The 22,361-nt window shown below is 48.7% G+C and overlaps 3 non-coding genes across 3 annotated transcripts; all 3 read left to right on the top strand.

The window, feature by feature from the left end:
• Positions 1 to 609: 609 nt before the first annotated feature.
• On the top strand, positions 610 to 683 carry TRNAN-GUU (transfer RNA asparagine (anticodon GUU)). The gene has a single exon. It is a non-coding gene; the product is annotated as a tRNA-Asn (tRNA).
• A 2,667-nt stretch (positions 684 to 3,350) lies between these two features.
• On the top strand, positions 3,351 to 3,424 carry TRNAN-GUU (transfer RNA asparagine (anticodon GUU)). The gene has a single exon. It is a non-coding gene; the product is annotated as a tRNA-Asn (tRNA).
• An 8,571-nt stretch (positions 3,425 to 11,995) lies between these two features.
• On the top strand, positions 11,996 to 12,069 carry TRNAN-GUU (transfer RNA asparagine (anticodon GUU)). Its single transcript has one exon. It is a non-coding gene; the product is annotated as a tRNA-Asn (tRNA).
• Positions 12,070 to 22,361: the final 10,292 nt, after the last annotated feature.

Genomic DNA, 22,361 nt, shown 5'->3' with positions numbered 1-22,361 from the left:
TTGAAACAGTAACGTGCATGTCAATGCCTACTCGACTACTAACCTTTTCTTGATCAAAGAGGATCTCTGATTTCTTTAGGTGATGTTCAGAGCATGCCTCTATAAAACGGAGTAATTTGCAAGGTGTTTTCTTTAGCTGCACCAAATTTTTAAGAATTGCTTGTGGCAGATCGCGCAATTCTAACCCTTGATCTAAATTACTTATGAGGCGGCCATTGCTTGCACGCAAAATAAAAATGCCCAATGAAATAATTAAAATAATTACGCTAACTAACGTTTAATTGATTCCCTAATGGCACATATATTAATATACGCATTGTAGCTTGTGAGAATGCAAAGCATATCGACTCAGAACGATTTCTGAGGATGGCACGGATTTTGAAATATGCGCCTTCAAACGTGCGGTGAAAAATGCTCTGTTCTGCCACATTAATTTTTTTAGAAAACGTTGTTTTATGCATTAACCACAAAAGTAAGTGGAAAGACAATACGATTTGTAGGACGCTTTGAAAATAATATCGCAAAGCTGGCGTAGTTCTGGGAACTCGTTCTAAGTCGATATGCCTTGCATACTTGGGGCGTGCATGGGGCGAAAGAGGCAGCACGGCCGCCTCCGTGGCGCAATCGGTTAGCGCGTTCGGCTGTTAACCGAAAGGTTGGAGGTTCGATTCCTCCCGGTGGCGCAGCTTCATTTCTTTTTATTTATTCATACTGATATATTTTCTGTAGTGCGTGCATGGGGCGGAAGACTCAGCATGGCCGCCTCAGTGGCGCAAGCACTTCCGGCCACCACAGTGAACGGTCGTTCAAGCATGTGCTCCTTCGGAGCGGTTACTGCGGCCAATGGCCGCGGAACTAGGTCTTCTGACAAGCAGGCTGAAGATTACCAGGTTGTTGTGCCGCATCTGCCCACAGGTGATTCCGTTTTGAATACGGTTTTTTTGCATGGTTGCCTAAAGGAAAGGCCGTATCGCTGCGAGCATTTCCGCGACGCACTCGACCGTCTTTCACTGCTGCCGGAGGTGGTTGCCCTTGGGGCGTACCAAATGAATCACCTGCTTCAACTATCAATGCTTCAATGCTTCAACTAGATTCAACAATCAATGCTTCAACTAGATTTGAATAAGGCATTTGACAGAGTCGTGCACGAAATATTGTTCCTTATACTGAACCACGTCAATGTAGGATCTTTAGTTCTAGAGGGCGTGAAAATGGTGTATGAGAAATGTACAGTGAAACTTGTGATTAATAGGAAACTAAGTGAAAGTATTTGCGTTGAAACTTCTGTAAAACAAGGCTGTTGTTTATCATCCCTCCTTTTTGATCTTTACCTCGAACCCTTTTGTTTAAAAGTACTTGCAAATCCGATTATTCGGGGCTACACTTTTTTCAATACTGAAGTTAAGGTCCTTGCTTACGCTGACAATATAGCAGCATTTTGCGAAGATGAAAGAAGCGTGCGTGAAGTTGTACAAGAGGCTAAGGATTTTTGTACAGCAACAGGAAGCGTGATTAGTTGGTCAAAATGTTTTGGCTTCTGGCATGGCAACTGGGAACACGCACCAGACACGTTGTGCAACATACAATGGAACACCACACCGGATAGCTATTTGGGAGTTCCACTGAAACACTATAAGGATAGCAAGGACTATTGGGCAGATGAAGCAGGAAGAGTTAAGTTACAAACAGAAAAATGGGGGGGGGACATAATTTTTCTATGTTTTCAAGAGCCGCTGTTTGTAATGTGTTTCTAATTGCTAAGTTGTATTATGTGCTGCAGGTGATAGGAATTACTAGAGTTTCTGTACAAAAACTGCATAGGGTCTTTGCAGTTTTTATCTAGGGGTCCACTTGGGAGCGCATGAGCCGTTGCAACCTTTTTCATCAAGTTAGAAACGGGGGCTTGGGACTATCACATTTATTTTTCAAGCAGATTGTGACGAGATTTTTTTTCTTGCGTGAACAGGCTGACGTTTTTCTTCGAACTGTAATCCAAGTGCGGTTACAGGATTCCTTGCCAGACTACGTAATATCAACGTATTGTTTGAGGCCAGCAGTCTTATCTGGTTACCTACGAGAAGTTGTATCTTCGGTGCAGATTCTTAAGGCAAGATTCTCCTATGAGTACCTAACGAGTGTGACACGTAAGCGCTTATACAAAGACCTGCTTGATGTTTTTTTGCCGATTCCTGTGTACTGTGAGTTGTACCAATGCCTCCTTTACTAGATGCCAGCCGCGTTGCTCGCTTTCCCATTGCGGCGGCGGTTCCCTTAGTAGAAGTTAGTTCAGCATAAATTCCGTGAGGCGGTGCTCGTTGCCTTTTCAACTTCCGGCGGATGTGGCAGCGGCGGCTGAATGCTCCGCCGGCGCTTTATATGCGCGGGCGTCTGTTATCGCGGGCCTCCGAGATGGCAACAGACGCCATGGTAATCTCAGAGGCCGCAGCACGTGATCTAGGTTGCAGACGTCCGCCACAAGCGGCGCTCGTTGCCTTTTCGCGGAGGAGAGAAAAGGGAGAGGGCCAGGAACCGAGTTTACGGACAACGCGGCTGGCATCTAGTAAAGGAGGCATTGGTTGTACCAGCTGGGCCCTGAGCGTGACGTCCTCAAGCGTATTAAGCGAATGCCGGTGAAACCTTCAATGAAATCTTTCTTTTTCCAACTGCATACCGGCACACTACCCGTGAAGCATGGTTACACAGCAAAGGCCTTTTTGTTCCATGGTCTGACAATTGCTCCATTTGTAGAAAACCGGAAACAATTGAACATGTTTTTCTCCACTGCCATGACGCGATGTTCCCATGGGATGTACTTCAAAGGACTTTAAAAAAAGACCTGCCTTTAAGCCCTTTCGGAATCCGGTACTAACCTTGTGCTGAGCCAGAAGGAGTACCCAGTGATATGTTCATGGTCATGTGCATGCACAGTATCTGGCGAACAAGAATGGACGTCAGACATGCGAATTTGTATCCCCAATCGGCAAGACACTACTTCGTAGAAGCTGTCATTTATATTAGGGATGTTTATAAGACTCTAAATGATCCTCCGGAGTGGATTACTGTTTTTGATGAATTGGGCAAAATTAAGCCATTTTAAAACATACGAACTCGCCGAATGGCTAGGGATTTGATGTATGTTTTGTTTCCTGTTATGTTTGTACAATGTTCATCACAAGGTAATAAAGAAAAAGAAAAAAAGCCTCCGTGGCGCAATCAGTTAGCGCGTTCTGCTGTTAACCGAAAGGTTGCAGGTTCGATTCCTCCCGGTGGCGCAGCTTCGCTTCTTTTTATTTATCCATACTGATATATTTTCTGTAGTGCGTGCATTGGGCGGAAGACTCAGCACGGCTGCCTCCGTGGCGCAATCGGTTAGCGCGTTCGGCTGTTAACCGAAAGGTTGGAGGTTCGATTCCTCCCGGTGGCGCAGCTTCAGTTCTTTTTATTTATTCATACTGATATATTTTCTGTAGTGCGTGCATGGGGCGGAAGACGCAGCACGGCCGCCTCCGTGGCGCAATCGGTTAGCGGGATTACACTTCCGGCCGCGAAAGCCTACGGACGTGTTTTTCATGTGCTCCAACGGGGCGGTGTTAGCGGCCCAGTTTAGCCGCGGAAACAGGGACGATATGGAAGACAGCCAGGACTACCAAGTGCTCCTGCCTCATTTGCCAAAAGGTCGTATTGTTTTGAATACACTTTTTTTTTGCACGGTGACCTACGAGCAAGGCCGTACAGAGTTGAAGACTACCGGGATGCCCTTGGACGTTTGGAACTGCTGCCTGAGGTTGACGCCTTAGGTGCATTTCAGATGAATCATGGGTGGGCTGTTGCGTTCAAGAGTCATGAAAGCATGAAGAAGTTGTTGACTGCGGGGAATATTACTGTGAAAGGCAGAAAGTGTCTGGTAGTAGACCCGAACAACCAAGATGTCCGAGTGAAAATCCACTGGGTCCTCCCTAATGTGACGAACGACGACATACGTGTGGCCTTTGAGCCATACGGCGAGGTTATGGAAACGACATAGGAGCGCTGGCGTGTCCTTGGCATTTCTGAAAAAGGTAAAACGCGCGTGCTGAACCTCAAGCTGAAGGCCGGGGTCACGACTGAAGATATTCCATATCAAGTACGTGTCGCTGGGGAGCCTGCTCTCGTAGCTATTCCAGGCAAGGCGCCACTTTGCTTGCGCTGCCAGGGTAAAGGGCATATCCGCCGCGACTGCCAGATCCCGCGATGCTCACGGTGCCGACGCTTCGGCCATGACGAAAGCGAGTGCGTGCCCACGTACGCAAATATAACGGGCCACAGAAAAGACGCCGACATATTGGATAATATCATGGACGAGGCTGAAGCTGAAGAAGTAGCTGCCACGGTGACGAAGAAACAAAAACCTGTGGAAACTCCTCCGGCAGCGGTACAACAACGTGAGCCAGCTATTGAAACAATAACGTGTGAAAAAAATCTGGCCGGTGCAAACAGTGACGACGTGCACAACAAGATGAATGGAAAATGTCATCAAGGGAAATCTTCTAGTGAAGCTATGGTGACGTCGCCGAATGAAACACCGACAGTGCAGTGTCAAACAATGGAAGGCGTTGTAGAGGCGTCGGCAATGCGCATGCACAGCGACAGTGTCGGCGAACCGGACCATCTGGGTGGTGCAGGTGGCGGGGGGCCGCCTTTGAAAACGGCGTTCACGAGACGAACGTCGTTAAAGCCGAAACCGAACATTCCTCCTGATAGACGCCCGGTGGATAAACCGCCGAAATAAAGGCGGGGATTCGCTTCCCCTTGGTGGGTGAGCAAGATGGGAGCGAATAAGCGACGCCGCCTAGACGATGCTGTCCCGTCCAGCTACCGAACTTCGGTTGAGGAAGCAGGCGACGGGCAGCGAGTTCATTCTGACCCACTACTGCCACAACTGAGTGAAGACTCCACTGCATCCTTGACTTGTGGGGTAAACACTGCCCGATCCGAGTGCTCTTCACAAATTAAGGGCGAAAAACTTGCTCTTCCCTTACGTGTTGCCACTTTGAATGTACGGAGATTGGCGACTAAGAAACGGCAAAATCAACTTAATCGACTTTTTCTGGAAAATAACTTGTACATAGTAGCCGTGCAAGAAACAAAGATAGAAAGTGAGGAGCAGACGGATCGAATGGTGGGAACTTTTCGAAGGCACTTCAATGTTTGTGTTAGCCATGCGATAGGCACCTCTGGTGGTTGTGCAATTTATATAAGGAACAACGTGGGCATTGAAGGTGAAAAAGTAGTTGCGTCAGAGGCGGGACGGTTGCTTGTTGTTGACTTTTCGTACTGTGCACGGCAATGGCGTGTTATCTGTATATATGCGCCAAACATCGATTATGAGCGTGTTGTTTTGTTTGAAGACTTAGAAGAATTTTTAAAAAGTGATAAATAATTGTGCTTGATTTTAATTGTGTATGTTTGGCTGAAGATCGAGCCAAGAACACCCCTGTACGAGATAAAAGTTCGCGAGTGCTTGTTTCACTGCTCCAGGAATATTATTTAAAAGACCTCGGTTATTTATTGTTAAGAGGAACTCGCCCTATCTATACCCATTACCAGCGCGGAAGCTGTGCTAGGCTGGATAGAATCTATGTCACAGTTGACCTTGCAAGGGATTGTGGCCACTATGAAGTGAAACATGCGTCTTTCAGCGACCATAGCCTTGTCATGACTACACTAGGAAGCAACCTCAGAAAAAGCCGTTTTAATTGGGCTTTGTGGAAGTTCAACGTGAAACTTTTGCAAGATGAAAAATTTATGGAGTGTGTAACAAAGAGACTTAAGCAAATGACATCCAAAGGGCCACTCGGGTGGGCAGCTGAGTGGGAAAACTTTAAGAACGACGTCAAGATTATTGCGATTGAAAGGGGAGCCATCATTAGTCAAAAGCAAAAGTGTAATGAAAAAGAACTCCAGTGCCAACTCGATTTTCTTATATGTATGGAAAGCGGCAATCCCGGCATGTATATAAAAGCAATTCGCGAAGTGAAAAGCAAACTAGAAGCAATTGCAACCGAAAAGTACAGAGCAGCAGTGATAAGGGCGCGAGCCGAAAAGATGGTTGGGTGAAACGCCCAACAAGCGAGCGATGTGTGACGAAAGAAAATACCCGGCTCAAAACGAAATAGGACAGATCAACTACCGTAACGAACAGACATCAGACAGGAGTAAAATTGAGCAGGCATTTGTCGAACATTACAGCGAATTATTTGCGAATAAAAAAGGCGATAGAACTGGGCTGAGAACCGAGGTTATTAATCTAATGCCTAAGCTCGATGAAGAATGTAAGGCGCGATTAGAACAGCCAATAAGCACAGAGGAAGTGAAAAGTGCCATAAAAGAATTAACTCCAGGAAAAACACCTGGGCCAGACGGAATAGGAGCAGCCTTTTACAAAATATTCATTGAAGAAATCAGCCCAATTTTGCATAACGTTATTAGCAAAGCCTATGAGGAAAAACGGTTACCGCCTTCCTTCCGCGCTGCCCATATTGTTTTGATACCGAAGACAGATGAGCCAACTAGACTGTTATCAGTAGGGGCCTATCGCCCAATAACTTACAAATGTGGACTATAAGATCTATACCAAAGTTTTAGCTAAACGTATGCAAAGCGTTATTATGCTTCTCGTTGGACCGCACCAGACGTGTGGAATAAAAGGACGTTCGATATGTACAAATGTGCATGTAGCCCGCAGCGTTCTAGAATGTTGCGATGCCATCTCGGGACGAGTCGCTATGTTACAACTCGATCTCGCCAAGGCTTTCGACCGTGTCGCACACGATGTTCTTTTTTCTGTGCTTGAACATGTCAATATTGGCAAAGTGTTATTAGAAGGTTTAAACATGGCTTATAATGATTGTACTGTACGCATCATAGTTAACAAGAACCTCACCCAGATTATTGACGTCCGGTCATCTATAAAACAAGGATGTGCATTGTCATCGCTGCTTTTCGCTCTTTATCTTGAACCCTTCTGCCTCAGTCTTATTATTAATGAAAAATACATGGTTTCAGGCTTCAGACGCATCATGTGAAAATCCTTGCCTACGCTGATGATGTAGGAATCTTTTGCACTGACCGCAATAGCATAGAAGAAGCCATAAGGCTCACCAAAGATTTTTGCAAACAGACAGGTTCCGCGATAAACTGGGAAAAAAGTGTCGGTTTCTGGCACGGAATATGGGACTTTAAACCAGAAAGATTTGCGACCATCACGTGGGCAAGAAGTCCTTCTACGTATTTAGGCGTGCCTCTCGAGCAATATAAACAAACCGCAGATTACTGGGTTAACCTGACGCCAAGGGTGAAGGAAAAAATTGGAGGGTGGCAAGGCCGCGAATTATCGATGTTTGCTAGGGCCAGTGCGTGCAATGTTTTTTTGATTGCCAAAGTGTGGTATGTGTTGCAGTTTTTGTCAATGTCACGCGTCAACGTGCAGAAACTGCACCGAATATTTGTGGTGTTTATTTGGGGCTCCAATTGGGAGAGAATCAGCCGCACTAATCTGTTTCGCCCAGTGAAAGACGGTGGCCTCGGCCTATCTCATCTGTTCATCCGGCAAATTGTGTCGCGTTTTATATTCCTGCGGGACACGAGAGACCCGTTTTTAAGAGCGATGATGCAAATGCGCCTTAAGAATGTATTGCCCGAATTTGTTGTGTCTAGTGCGGCTGCAATCGAGTGTGGTGCAAAAGGTTACTTCAAGGAATTAGTCACATCGTTTAGGATACTTAAAACACGCTTCTCATTCGAGTACCCGAGGCCTGTACCGAGAAAGAAACTATATAAAGATTTAATCGATGTAATGATGCCAGTACCATTATACAGATTGCCAAACATTGCAGGCCCAGGGCAAGATGTATTAAAAAGAGTTCGAAAAATGACTGTTAGAGGAGCTGTTAAAACATTCTTTTTCAAATTACACACAAACACACTCCCTGTAAAAACATGGCTCGATGAAAAGGGAATATTGTACAGTGGACAACAAACTGCCTTTTGTGCAAGAAACCAGAAATAATCGAACACACGCTCATTGATTGTTTAGATGGTCTTTTTTTGGGATGTTTTGCAACGAACCCTGAAGAAAGAGTTACCGATAACACCAAACGGAATTCGATATCTCTCAGTACAGAATGAAAACAGCTTCCCCTATGACATGATCATGATACTGGGGCTACATAGCCTTTGGATCACAAGAATGGGAGTCAGGCACGCAGACCCCAAGGCAAAGTCAGCCAGAGAAAACTTTATAGAGAGCATAACCTACATGCGCGAGGTATATAGTACTTTAACCGAACCACGAGATTGGATTTGGGTACTTGATGAGTTGGTACGAATGAAAAATTTTTAATTAACCACACTGGTCAAGCAGACCAAGGTGGGTTTTATGTATGTACATGCCTTTTCTGAATAAAAGCTTAAGAAAAAAAAAAAGCGCAATCGGTTAGCGCGTTCGGCTGTTGACCGAAAGGTTGGAGGTTCGATTCCTCCCGGTGGCGCAGCTTCACTTCTTTTTATTTATTCATACTGATATATTTTCTGTAGTGCGTGCATGGGGCGGAAGACGCAACACGGCCGCCTCCGTGGCGCAAATGAAGATCCTGATGAAATGCCATGCGACATTTTCATGTTACTGTGTTTGCATAGTGTGTGGAAAACGAGGATGGCGGTCAGAAATGCGGATGTCAACGCAAGATCGGCCATGCAAAACTTCAGTGAAAACTTCAGTGAAGACCGAAGCAACGAGCACGGGTATAAAGATAGAAGTAGCCAGCTATTGTCACGGTTAATTGCAGAACATGATGTAGATGATGTAGCAGAATGCCTTGAAGGAGCGAGAGAAGTGCAGTTTACGCATTTCCAAGGACTGAGTCACGCTCGCCTTGATCGTATTTATGCGTCGATATAGATATTACCTTTGTGCACCCAGTATCATGTAGAACCCGTGTCGTTCTCGGACCACTGTCTAGTTAAATGTCTGATGGGAAGCAAGGAAAAACAAAACACATTTCATGGGATTTGTGGAAAATAAACGTAAAGCTCCTGAGCGACGAATGCTTTATTCAAGCTGTGAAAGAGGCGATAAACGACATGAAAACAGAACGGATGCCCAGTGTTGGCGCACAATGGGACTTATTAAAGCAACATGTCAAAATGAAAGCCATAGAGCGATCTAGCTGCCTTAAGTATGAGGAAAAAGTCCAAGAAAGAAATTTAAGAACGATGCTCGAAAGGCTCGTTAAGCTTGAGTGTCGAGAGCCGGGCAAGTTTAAAGACGACATCCGTAGCATAAAACAGAAACTCGAAGTAATGGACGAAGAACGCTATCGGGTAGCGCTCGTACGGGCCAGAGCCGGGGCTTGGGCTGCCGGGGAGACGCCCACAAAGCGAGCGCTGGGAATCGAAAAGGCCCATGCTCGCCGCAAGCACATCGATGTGATAGAAGAAAACGGTGTTGAGATAACCGATGCACAGGGCATAGGCCAAGCGTTTTTTTGAATCTATGAAAGGCTGTTTGGCCATAAATCAGTAGATGTGGAAGGTTTTAAAACAACATTCTTAGAATGCATGCCGCGGCTGTCAGAAGAAAGAAAAGCAGTTCTCGAAGCACCGATATCAATAGCAGAAATAGAAAAGGCGATAGATGATCTTAACCCTGGCAAGTCGCCCGGGCCGGATGGTCTGAGCGCGGCATTTTACAAAGCATTCAAACACGACCTTTCCTCTGAGTTGAAAGATGTCTTTGATGAGGCATTTGAGTTGGGAACATTGCCTCTGTCATTCTCCCAAGCACATACTGTGCTCATTGCAAAAACAGAGCAAAAGGATAAGTTAAGACTTGTGACCTCATACAGACCAATTTCATTAACTAACTGCAATTATAAAATATTTATGAAAATATTGGCTGGCAGACTTCAGACAGTTATAACGCAGATTGTAGGATCCCATCAAACCTGTGGTATTAAGAATCGCTCTATTTTTACTAATATTCATTCTATGAGGTGTGTGCTTGAGTGTTGGGATGCCTATCGGTCGGTTGTCGCAATCCTTCAGCTTGACCTAGAAAAGGCATTCGATTGTGTACCTCATGCCATTTTGTTCGCCATACTTGAACATGTTAATTTAGGCTCAATCATCACAGACGGTATATCCATAGCGTATCGAAACTGCAAAACGCGCCTCATAGTCAACAACAGATTGGGGGGCCCAGTTGAGGTCCAGCGGAGTGTGCGTCAAGGGTGCCCAGCGAGTCCGCTCTTATTTTGTATTTATATTGAAACGTTATGCCTAGCAATTATTGAAAATGACCGGGTTCATGGTTTCCGATTACATGCGTCGGAGGTAAAGCTCTTGGCGTATGCTGATGATATAGCTGTGTGTTGTACGGTAAAAAGAGAGTCTTCTGGAGGCTGTTGCGGTAGTAAGAAGGCTTGGGGAAGTGACGGGGGGCCTTGTGAATTGGGGAAAGTGCCTGGGGTTCTGGCATGGCGAGTGGCCGTCAGCCCCCAACAGATTTGCTAACGTGAAATGGGTTGAAACACCAGTAAAGTACCTCGGCGTTCCACTTGAAAATTATAAGAAAACTGATGATTTATGGTTAGAAAACGTGAAACAAACACGAGAAAAGGCGGAGAGATGGAAAGGTGCTCATCTCTCAATTTTAGCCAGAGCGACAGTGTGCAATTTATTTTTTGTTAGTAAAGTATGGTATATTATGCAAGTGTTGTATTGTTCTCGAGTGTATGCTCAGAAGTTGCATCGAGTTTTTGCTCTCTTTAATTGGGCGTCCAGCTGGGAACGCTGCAGCCGTACGAATCTTTTTCGGCGAGTGAAAGATGGGGGCTTGGGTCTGGCACACCTTTTCGTGCGACAGCTTGTAAATAGATTTTTTTTCTTTCGCGACGTCAACGACCCGTTCATAAGAGCGGTGTGTCCAGTGAGACTTTGTAATGCGTTACCAGAGTTTGTTATCAGCAGTAAAATAATGCCTGGTACTCTATTTTCGGGTTTTTTAAAGAGATAGTAGCGAGTGTCCGCTTTTTGTCAGTACGGTTCTCGAATGACTATCTGTTCAGTGTAAAAAGAAAGAAATTGTACAGTGACCTGTGTGATGTTATTTTTCCAGTGCCTATGTACAGATCCATATACAGTAGAGGTCAAGGTAACAATGTTTTAAAACGCGTAAAAAGAATGGATGTGCAGCCAGGAGTGAAATCTTTTTTCTTCAAGCTTCACACGAGCACTCTGACAGTGAGAACGTTTTTGGAAGTACGCGGTTTTTACATGCCGTGGGGTTCCAACTGTCTGATTTGCGAAAAACCAGAAACAGTAGACCATGTGTTCCTGCATTGTTGGGCGGGGGTGTTCTTTTGGGATGTCCTCCAAAGAACCATAAAGAAAGATTTCCCGTTGGATCCGTACGGCATCAGATTTCTGCCATTAGATAATGAGGACGGCGTCCCATTTGACCTCATCATGCTCACAGGCCTCTACTGTATATGGCGAGCCCGAATGGAGGGCTTCTATTGTGACCCAGACGCACGGCCTGCGCGCCTGCATTTCCGTGAACACATGTCACGCTTTATTGAAGTAAAAAAAGGAGAATTTGTTGTACCTGAGTGGCTACCGAGGATTGAAGCGTTGGCATTCCTCAAAGAATTTTAATAGACAAAGTCAGCCAAGTTGTGCTGGCCGCTTTATTACAGAATGTTTCATTTTCTACATGAAGCGTGGAATATTTTATTTATTTTGTTTGTTTTGGTTGTGTTGCTCATAAGATGTACGAGTATGTGAAAGCGTTGAGAACTGGCAATAAAGAAAAAAAAAGCAATCGGTTAGCGCGTTCGGTTGTTAACAGAAAGATTGGAGGTTCGATGCCTCCCGGTGGCGAAGCTTGTCTTTTTTAATCATTCATACTGATATATTCTCTGTGGTGTGTGCATGCGGAGGAACGTGCACCACCGCCGCCTCCGTGGCGCAATCGGTTAGCGCGTTCGGCTGTTAACCGAAAGGTTGGAGGTTCGATTCCTCCCGGTGGCGAAGCTTGTCTTTTTTAATTATTCGTACTGATATATTTTCTGTGGTGTGTGCATGCGGAGGAACGTGGACCAACGCAGCCTCCGTGGCGCAATAGGATTCTACTTCCGGCAGCCGAGCTGTACGGACGTGTGGATCATGGGCTCCGAAGGAGCGGCTTTTGCGGCCACCGGCCGCGGTAACAGCCTTATGGACGATGACGAGGAAGCGAGCTACCAGTTTATTTTGCCACCACTGCCCAAGGGACCTGTCGTGAAAAACACCGTGTTTTTGCATGGCGACGTGCGAGCGAGGCCCTATAGGGTCGAAGACTTCCGAGATGCACTCATCCCGACTGGACTGCTGCAGGAGGTCATGGCCCTTGGAGCCTACCAGATCAATCACGTATGGGCAGTCACCTTCTCGAGTGACGAGGCAACGAAAAGGATGCTGGCGTTGAAACAGCTCAACGTGAAGGGGCGTCGTTGCGTTATCGTCGACCCTCAAGACCAACAGGTACGCCTCCGCCTTCATTGGCTGCTTTATTGGGTGGCGGACGAGGATATAAAGTCAGCGCTAGCGGCCTTTGGCAAGGTCGTGGAAGTGACGAGAGAACGATGGCGTGTCAGAGGCGTAGGCGACAAGGACTCAACGTCGCGGACCGTTCTGTTGAAGTTGAAGAGCGGGATGAAAGTCGATGACCTCCCGCACCAAATCCGAGTTGCCGGTGAACTGGCCCTTGTCGTAGCGCCTGGACGGCCTATGCAGTGCCTAGGATGCAAGGGTGTCGGACACGTCCGAAGCGAGTGCAAGGTACCGCGTTGCGCTCGGTGTCGCAGCTTTGGACACTCTGAACATCAGTGTGTGCGCACGTACGCTGCAGCTGTGGGGCCACCAGCGAACGAGGTCGTCGCGCAGATGAGGATGGATGCTGCTGAAGCCGAGGACGCTGCCAAGGGGGCTGGTGGCAAGGAGAGCGCCAGCAATGCAGAGACGACATCGAAGGCAGCGAAAGATACAGATGTATTTGTTACCCTCGAAAAGAAAGATGGGACGACAACGGGTCCTGCAGAAGAGCGGGCGAAAAGCAAGGAAAACTGCCTTGTAGTTGATGAAGCCGCATGCGAGACAGAAGGTGGGGATCCGCCCCCAACCAGCGACCCTATGGATACGAGCGGCAACGCTACCTTTAAGAGGCCGCTAGACGCTACCGATGGGAAAACAGCTGCAAAGAACCATGCCGACGGGCCACCTGCAAAGACAACTTTGACGAGAAGGAGCAGCTTCAAGCCCTCTCCAAACATTCATCGGGATAGGAAAGCCGGCGACAAGCCACAGCCGTCCGCGGACCACACCAGACTACCGGACGGTCCCGGAGGCGTCTAGCCGCTGGCTAGACGTTGTGGTGAGCACAGTGCTCCGGGCCTCTCTAACTTTCTCGTATTAGCAATGGCAACCAACCCAACGCTTAGCTTAGGCACGCTAAACGTAAGAGGTCTGGCCGCCAAGCGTAAACAAAGCCAAGTGTACCGGATGATGGTGGACCAAGACCTCGACGTTCTGGCCGTGCAAGACACAAAGGTTGAAGGGGAGGAGGAGACCCGGGGCATGGTGCTAAGGTTTACGTCTTTATACTACGCGGTAGTGAGCCATGCTAAAGGTGCGTCGGCGGGTGTTATTTTATTTATTAGGAAACTTCCCGGCTTATCTATCGAAAATTATTTTTCATGCCCTTCAGGCAGGTTAGTGTATGTTGACTTTAATGTTGGTAATGATTCGTGGCGTGTTGTGTGTGTTTATGCACCTAATGTTTGTGAAGAGCGCACTCTGTTTTTTTCATCCTTAAGGACGCACATGTGCATGAACAAAAAAGTGATAATTCTGGGAGATTTTAATTGTGTACTCCGAGATCGGGACAGAACAGGCCGAAGAACAAATGACAAAAGCTGCCATGTCCTCGCTGAATTATTAACCGATTTCGACCTAGACGACGTGGCTGACTGTCTGGTTGGAACACGCGAGGTTCATTACACACACTTCCAGGGCAATAGTCACGCGCGTCTAGACAGAATGTACGTGTCACTAGACGTAATACCCCTGTGTAACAGCTACGGTGTCACGCCTCTTTCATTCACTGATCACTGTTTGGTCAAGATGTATGTTGGACGCAAAGCAAAACACCACACTTTCACGTGGGAGTTGTGGAAAATGAATTCCAAATTGTTAACTGACAAGCTTTTTCTAAGCAAAGTACAGGAATATTTGAAAGAAGTGGGAAATAACGTGTTGCGAGTCACCGAAAAGTGGGAAAATTTTAAACAACGAATTAAACTAGCCGCCATCGATCGCTCCTGCAAAATAAAGTACGAAGAAAGAGTTAGAGAAAGAACTAAGGGTGGTGTTGGAAAAGTTAACGGCCTTAGAGTGCAGCCAACCGGGCGCATACAAAGACGATTTGCGTAGCATCAAATCAAAATTGGAGATATGCGATGAAGAGCGATATCGGGGAGCGATTATACGCGCAAGGGCAGAGGCTTTGACAGCAGATGAGGCTCCAACTAAACGTGCGCTCGGTCTTGAAAAGAGGCACGCACGGCGTAACCACGTAGATGTACTTGAAGTAGATGATCACGAAATAACCGACTGTGAGGACATAGCGCAAGTGTTTTTCCAGCACTTTCAACAGCTTTTTGCATCGAGTCCTGTTGACGTAGATGCCTTTAGAGCCACGTTTTTGGGACGCATGCCGCAACTCAACGACGACACGAAGAACAGACTTTAGGCACCGATATCAGCACGTGAAGTGGAAAGGGCAATTGATGATTTAAAAACTGGAAAATCGCCGGGTCCGGATGGCCTTTGCGCCGCTTTTTATAAACAGTTTAAATCAGACTTGTCGCCTCTTCTCGCTGACGTCTTTAACGAAGCGTATGAAGTAAACGCATTGCCATATTCTTTCGGGGAAGCACACACCGTGCTCATCCCTAAGACCGACGAGCCTACGAAACTAAAATATGTAACGTCGTACAGACCAATATCACTTACCAACAATGATTACAAAGTATTCATGAAGATCATCGCTTGCAGGTTACAATCAGTAATGGAAACCATAGTAGGTAGTCACCAAACATGCGGCATCAAGGGACGTACTATTAGCACAAACATACACATAATGAGATCAATTCTGGAATGTTGTGACGCCTTAAGGTCGCGAGTTGCTATTCTCCAACTTGATTTGGAGAAAGCTTTTGATTGTGTTGCTCATGTTATTTTAATTGCCATTCTAAAACATATAAATGTCGGGTCCATAATTACTGACGGGGTGGCCATGGCGTACCAAAACGGAAGTACTAAGCTTATACTTAACAAGTCACTGGGGGCCCCCATCAGCATTCAACGTTCCGTGCGTCAGGGCTGCCCAGCCAGCCCACTCCTGTTCTGTATTTATCTAGAGACTCTGTGTTTGGCAGTGATTGAGAACAAATGTATTCATGGGTTTACAATGCAAGCATCACAAATTAAACTTCTGGCCTATGCTGATGACGTAGCCGTGTGTTGCAATGACAAGGAGAGCGTTTGGCAAACGATAAATGTTAAAAAATTTGGCGAAATCACTGGAAGTAGAGTAAACTGGAGCAAGTGCCACGGTATTTGGCATGGGAAGTGGCCTAAGACCCCCGCTATCTTTGCGAATGTCACGTGGTCGACAACGCCAGTAAAATACCTGGGTGTACCACTTGAAGCTTATAAACAGAGCGACGAATACTGGCAGTGCGAGCTTAAAAGGGTTAAAGAGAAGGCTGAGGCGTGGAGAGTGTTGGGGTCTCGGTGTTGACGCCCGTTATTGCCAATGGGTCGCAAGCCCCAAGGGTAGCGTTGGCCTGGCGGCCTGGGGCACTGGAAGCATCCGAAGGTCCCGGCAAAGCAAGAGAAGACTGGTAACAGAACAACTTGTTTATTCTAACATAGCAAAAGAGTGGCCGGTCAGGTCGACCGAAGTGGAGAGACGGGAGAGCACGTAACTCAACAGTACAAATCGGAGCCTCTCCCCTGGCGTCCGGGGGCAGCTGCTCTTATACTCTCGGCGTCGCGGGCCAGAAGGAAGGTCACGGGATGAGCCCACGACACGGCGGAGCATGAGCCCACGACGGCGCGCACGGTCGAGCCGAGAGACCTGCTGAACCGAGTGTAGTGACGCATCGCCAACCCGCCGACGGACAGACCGCCTGGCTCCTCACTTGGGGAGCTCCGCTCCCCGGCTGCCGCGCTTTGACAAGCGTGGGCACACACACACACACACACACACGCACACACGAAGACACGTGGCACTGAAACACGCCTGGACACGCTTGGCGGGGAGGCGTTTCGGCGGCGTCGAACGGGCCAAAATGTCCGCCGCTTTGAACGAAGCCCCGGCGTCCGTTGCATCCGCGCCGGCATTACCGCGCGTTGTAGGCGAAACGTAACAGACCGCCCCGCCGGGGGAAGGAGATCCCGATGGTCAGGGGACTGCATCCGCTGTCCGGAGGGATGTCGCTCGATGATGCTCATAACCGAAGTCGGGCGTCCTTTGGCGTTTCTTGAGCGCAGCGCACAGAGAAGGCCTCGTTCTCACGTTCAGGTTCACACAGGACACTGCAAAGTGACTTCGGGAGAGTTGACATTTTTGTTCTCGGTTCCGGCAAGCGTTAGAACTACGCCGAAAGTCAACCGCTCAGTCAGCAAGCACGGCACAACCCTCACTAAGCCCTGCCAGGCTCTTTCCCCTTTTATACTGCTGCCTAGTTCCTTACAGTAGTTTAGCAGCACTCAGAACGCGTCCACAAATCGGAAAATTGCACTAGAAAGCACATCATCACTTTGAAACACTACACGAAAGCAATAGGTTAAAATCCTGCCTCAGGAAGAAAAACATCAGTAACAAGCAATTTTGAGGCTGATTCCCACGTTAGGGCTTCGACTTAAGCCATCGGCGTTACCGTTGAGACTCCCCTTTTTGTAACGCACCTCAAAGGAATATTGTTGCAAAGCGAGGCTCCAGCGCAGGAGGCGGCCATTTTTGGGAGAGATGGTCTGCAGCCATTGGAGAGGGCAGTGATCCGTTTCAATGATAAACCTCGAGCCGGCTAGGTAACATGACAATTTCTGAACGGCCCACACGATACACGCACACTCTTTCTCGGTGGCGCTATACGCCTGCTCACGACTCGTCAGCTTACGACTAGCATACAGGACGGGGTGTCCTACTTCTCCATTTTCCCGTTGGCACAGTACAACGCCCATGCCTCGCTCACTAGCATCACACTGAACAACGAACCCTTTTGTGTAGTCGGGCGATCGTAGCACAGGCTGGCTTGTTAGGGCGCTCTTTAGGGCGCTAAAAGCTCTTTCCTTTGCCTCGTCCCAGACGACTGTTTGCGGCTCTGTCTTTCTTAGAGCATCCGTTAGGGGAGCCGCGATATCAGAGTACCTGGGGATGTACCTCTGATAGTAGCCGGCGACACCTAAGAACGACCGAATATCGGTCTTCGTGCGCGGTTGCGGGAAGTCTCGCACAGCGGCCACCTTTATTTCAGAGGGGCGGCGACGACCCCGACCAATCACGTGTCCGAGGTAGACAACCTCGGCCTGTGCTAACTGGCACTTGGGAGCCTTGACTGTCAAGCCCGCATCGCGCAGGCGGGTTAGCACTGCCCGCAAGTGCGCCATATGCTCAGGCCAGGATGCGGAGAATATCGCTACGTCGTCTAGATACGGTAAAGCGAATTCTTGCTGTCCCCGCAACACTTTATCCATGAGGCTTGAAAAGCAGTATGGCGCGTTCTTCAAACCAAAACTCAAAACTTTAGGACGGAATGTCCCCATTGGTGAAATGAACGCCGCATACCTACTAGCCTCTTCTGTAAGAGGAACCTGCCAATAACCCCTGACAAGATCTAGGGTGGAAATAAACTGAGCGCTACTCACTCTCTCAAGGCGCTCCTCGATGTTAGGGATCGGATAAATTTGATCCTTAGTGATGGAATTAAGCCTGCGGTAGTCGACGCAAGGACGAGGTTCCTTGCCCGGTACCTCAACTAAAATCAAAGGGGAGGTATAATCACTCTCACCCGCTTCAATAACACCGAGCTGTAGCATTTTCTTTACCTCAGCCTCCATAATATCGCTCTGGCGGGGTGACACCCGGTACGCCTTGGATCGTACTGGCTCTGGGGAGGTAAGTTCTATGTCATGAGTAAGGACAGAAGTCCTACCAGGCCTCTCAGAGAACAGACCTTGAAACTCTTGTAAGAGCTGGTGTAGTTCGGTTTTCTGCTCAGGCGACAGCGATGCTTTACTTATTAAGTCACTAATGACTTGATCGGTGTCTTTCCTGTTCGTCACTGAGCCTAGTCCCGGAAGCTCGACCGGAAGCTCTTCGGGAACGTTTACCATCATGCACACCACTGCTTCCCGTTGCTTATAGGGTTTGAGCAGATTACAGTGGTAAACTTGCTGTACTTTCCGCTTTCCTGGCAGACTCGCCACGTAGTTAACGTCCGACAGTTTTTGAACAATCCGTGCTGGGCCCTCCCACTGCACGTCGAGTTTGTTCTTTAGCGATGTGCGCAATATCATGACCTCATCGCCCACCTCAAAACGACGGGCCCTGGCTGTCCGATCATAATAAACCTTGGCCCTCTGCTGGGCCTCTGCCATTGTTTCACCTGACAACTCCTGTGCCCTTCTTAAGCGTTCGAGGAGCTTAAGCACGTACTCTACCACGACTGGGTCGTCGCCCCTGCCTTCCCATGATTCTCGAAGCATGCGAAGCGGAGATCGCAGCGAGCGACCGTACACCAGCTCAGCTGGCGAAAACCCCGTAGCCGCATGCGGCGCGGTCCTTAATGCAAACATCACTCCAGGCAGACACAGCTCCCAGTCAGTTTGATGTTCAAAACACAATGCTCTCAACACGCGCTTCATGACGGAGTGGAGCTTCTCAACGGAATTCGACTGGGGGTGGTGCACTGAGCTGTGTAACAGCCTTACCCCGCACCTTTCGAGAAAGGCTGTCGTCAAAGCGCTAGTAAACACTGTACCCTGATCTGACTGGATTTCTGCAGGAAAACCAACTCGCGCAAATATGGACAGTAGTGCATTGACTATCTCAACTGAGCTGAGTTCTTTAAGCGGCACTGCTTCAGGGAACTTTGTCGCTGGGCAGATCACAGTCAAAATGTGTCGGTACCCCGTGGCTGTTACCGGCAGAGGTCCTACTGTATCAATAACGAGCCGTCTAAAAGGCTCCGTAATGATAGGTACCAACTTCAACGGCGCCCTCGATTTGTCCCCTGGCTTGCCCACCCGCTGACAGGTGTCGCATGTCTTCACAAAGTGGTCTGCGTCCCGAAAACACCCTGGCCAATAGTACTCTTGCAAGAGACGGTCCTTAGTTTTCTTAACTCCTAGGTGTCCGGACCACGAACCCCCATGCGACAAGCGCAACAGATCCTGACGATAGCATTGAGGCACGATCAGCTGATCGAACTCCACTCCCCTGCGGTCTAGATACTTCCGGTACAGGACCCCACCTCTTTCCACAAAGCGAGCATTTTTCTTGGCGATACCTTCCTTGACAATGCAGCGTATGTTTTCTAGGCTGCCATCCTTCTTTTGCTCGGCTATCAAAGCCGACCGGCTGACTTTTAGCAACCTGTTAAGTCCGTCTGACGTAGGCGCGATGAGCAAATCTGGAGACAGCTCTTCTAACTTTCCCGTGTCGGGATTTTCCTCTCCAGTATCTGGTGCCTTTAACGCTACAGGCTCAATTTTATTCAGTTCGGGCGTGCTCTGAATACCAGCTTGCTGCGCCTCTGACCCTTTCTCATCGTTCAACAACGTCGGCCCCGCAACTACCGCCTTTGCAGCGAGCTCCCGAACCTTCGATCTGGTTAAGGCCTGAACGCTAGCCTCACCAAACAAAAGCCCCTTCTCGCGCAGGAGGTGATCGGACCTGTTCGAAAATAAGTACGGGTACTGGGGGGGCAGCATAGATGACACTGCGGCCTCCGTCTCAAGTGCTCCGAAAGGTCCTTCAATAAGCACTTTTGCTACCGGCAGACACACGCTATGAGCTTCCACTGCTTGCTTGATCCATGCGCACTCGCCCGTGAACATATCGGGTTCTACGTAAGAGGGGTGAACTACATCCATTGTAGCTGCGGAATCGCGAAGCACTCGGCACTCTTTCCCGTTCACGAGGAGGTCTCGCATGTAAGGCTCGAGAAGCTTCATGTTGTCGTCAGTGCTACATAAAGACAAAAACACGACTTTTGTTTTTGTTTCTGGACACTGCGCCGAAAAGTGACCCGGCTTCTGGCACGTATAACAAACGCGCGCTTGCCTCGTCTCGAACCGCTTTCTGCGCTCGGCTTCGGTTGCCGCCGTCTCCGTACGTTCGGTCGGACTGCTTTCACTCGCATCCGCACTACGTGTATCCCCCTTTGCTCTCATGGGTGTGAACTTCGGCCTCTCAAACTTGGAGCCAAATTCACCCTTTTGACCGTCCTTAGCTCCGCGAGCCCGACGCGTCACAAACTCCTCGGCTAGCTCAGCGGCTCTAGCCACCGTACTAACGTCTGGTCTATCCAAGACCCAGTACCGCACGTTCTCGGGTAACCGACTATAAAACTGTTCTAGCCCGAAACACTGCAGAACTTTCTCGTGGTCACCAAACGCTTTCTCTTCTTTGAGCCACTCCTGCATGTTTGACATTAGCCTGTACGCAAACTCTGTATATGACTCACTTCTGCCTTTCTCGTTTTCCCGAAACTTCCGACGGAACGCCTCCGCTGACAGCCGGTACTTTTTTAGCAGACTCGATTTCACTTTGTCGAAATCCTCTGCCTCCTCTCTCTCCAAGCGAGCGACTACGTCGGCCGCCTCGCCGGGTAGCAAAGTGAGCAAGCGCTGTGGCCACGTTTCCCGAGAGAACCCCTGCTTCTCGCACGTTCGCTCAAAGTTAACCAGGAACAAACCAATGTCCTCTCCAAGCTTAAACGGCCGCATCAGGTCAGTCGTTTTGAACAATACTCGTTCTCCTGCACCGTGTGCCTCACTTCCATTACGAGCGCGTTCCATCTCTAACTCGAGACGCTTCATTTCCAAAGCGTGTTGACGGTCGCGCTCTTCTTTTTCTTTCTCTTTTTGTTCTTTAAGTTCACGCTCCTGTTTCTCTTTTTGCTCTTTTAGTTCGCGCTCCTGTTTCTCTTTTTGCTCTTTAAGTTCGCGCTCCCTCTCCTCAATGGTCTCAAGGCATTCCGACAGCTCGTCATCCTCAGCTTCTAACTCAAGAATAGCCCTTAGCAGTTCTGGTTTTCTGAGTTTGTCTGAGACATCCAGACCCAACTCTCTTGCAAGCTCCAGCAATTTCGGTTTGCGCAACGACTTCAAATCCATGGCTGCTCTGAATGCTGCTTTCTCTACTGTCCACTATTGTCTTGCCGCAAACTAACCCGGCAGCAACGACAACCACAATTACCAGCTCTGTTTCTGACACTAACAAAAGCCTGGCAAAACTCAGAAGAAGAAAGTCCCGCACTCACCAAACCTCGCAGCCAAGAATTCAGCGCAGTCGTTCCGCTGCAGGCAACCAGTCATCACACAGGGCTCGTTGCACTGCTCCCGGATGGTCGTTGTGCTGCTCAGCATACATTCAACCGCATCTCTTCGCTGCTGGCCTCCGTTGTCGCGATCTCACCGCTGGCAACCAGTTGTTGGGGTCTCGGTGTTGACGCCCGTTATTGCCAATGGGTCGCAAGCCCCAAGGGTAGCGTTGGCCTGGCGGCCTGGGGCACTGGAAGCATCCGAAGGTCCCGGCAAAGCAAGAGAAGACTGGTAACAGAACAACTTGTTTATTCTAACATAGCAAAAGAGTGGCCGGTCAGGTCGACCGAAGTGGAGAGACGGGAGAGCACGTAACTCAACAGTACAAATCGGAGCCTCTCCCCTGGCGTCCGGGGGCAGCTGCTCTTATACTCTCGGCGTCGCGGGCCAGAAGGAAGGTCACGGGATGAGCCCACGACACGGCGGAGCATGAGCCCACGACGGCGCGCACGGTCGAGCCGAGAGACCTGCTGAACCGAGTGTAGTGACGCATCGCCAACCCGCCGACGGACAGACCGCCTGGCTCCTCACTTGGGGAGCTCCGCTCCCCGGCTGCCGCGCTTTGACAAGCGTGGGCACACACACACACACGCACACACGAAGACACGTGGCACTGAAACACGCCTGGACACGCTTGGCGGGGAGGCGTTTCGGCGGCGTCGAACGGG

The sequence above is a fragment of the Dermacentor andersoni genome, chromosome 1 (genome assembly GCF_023375885.2).
Source record: "Dermacentor andersoni chromosome 1, qqDerAnde1_hic_scaffold, whole genome shotgun sequence".
NCBI lineage: Eukaryota > Metazoa > Arthropoda > Arachnida > Ixodida > Ixodidae > Dermacentor > Dermacentor andersoni.
This window is presented reverse-complemented; position numbering and strand designations above follow the sequence as displayed.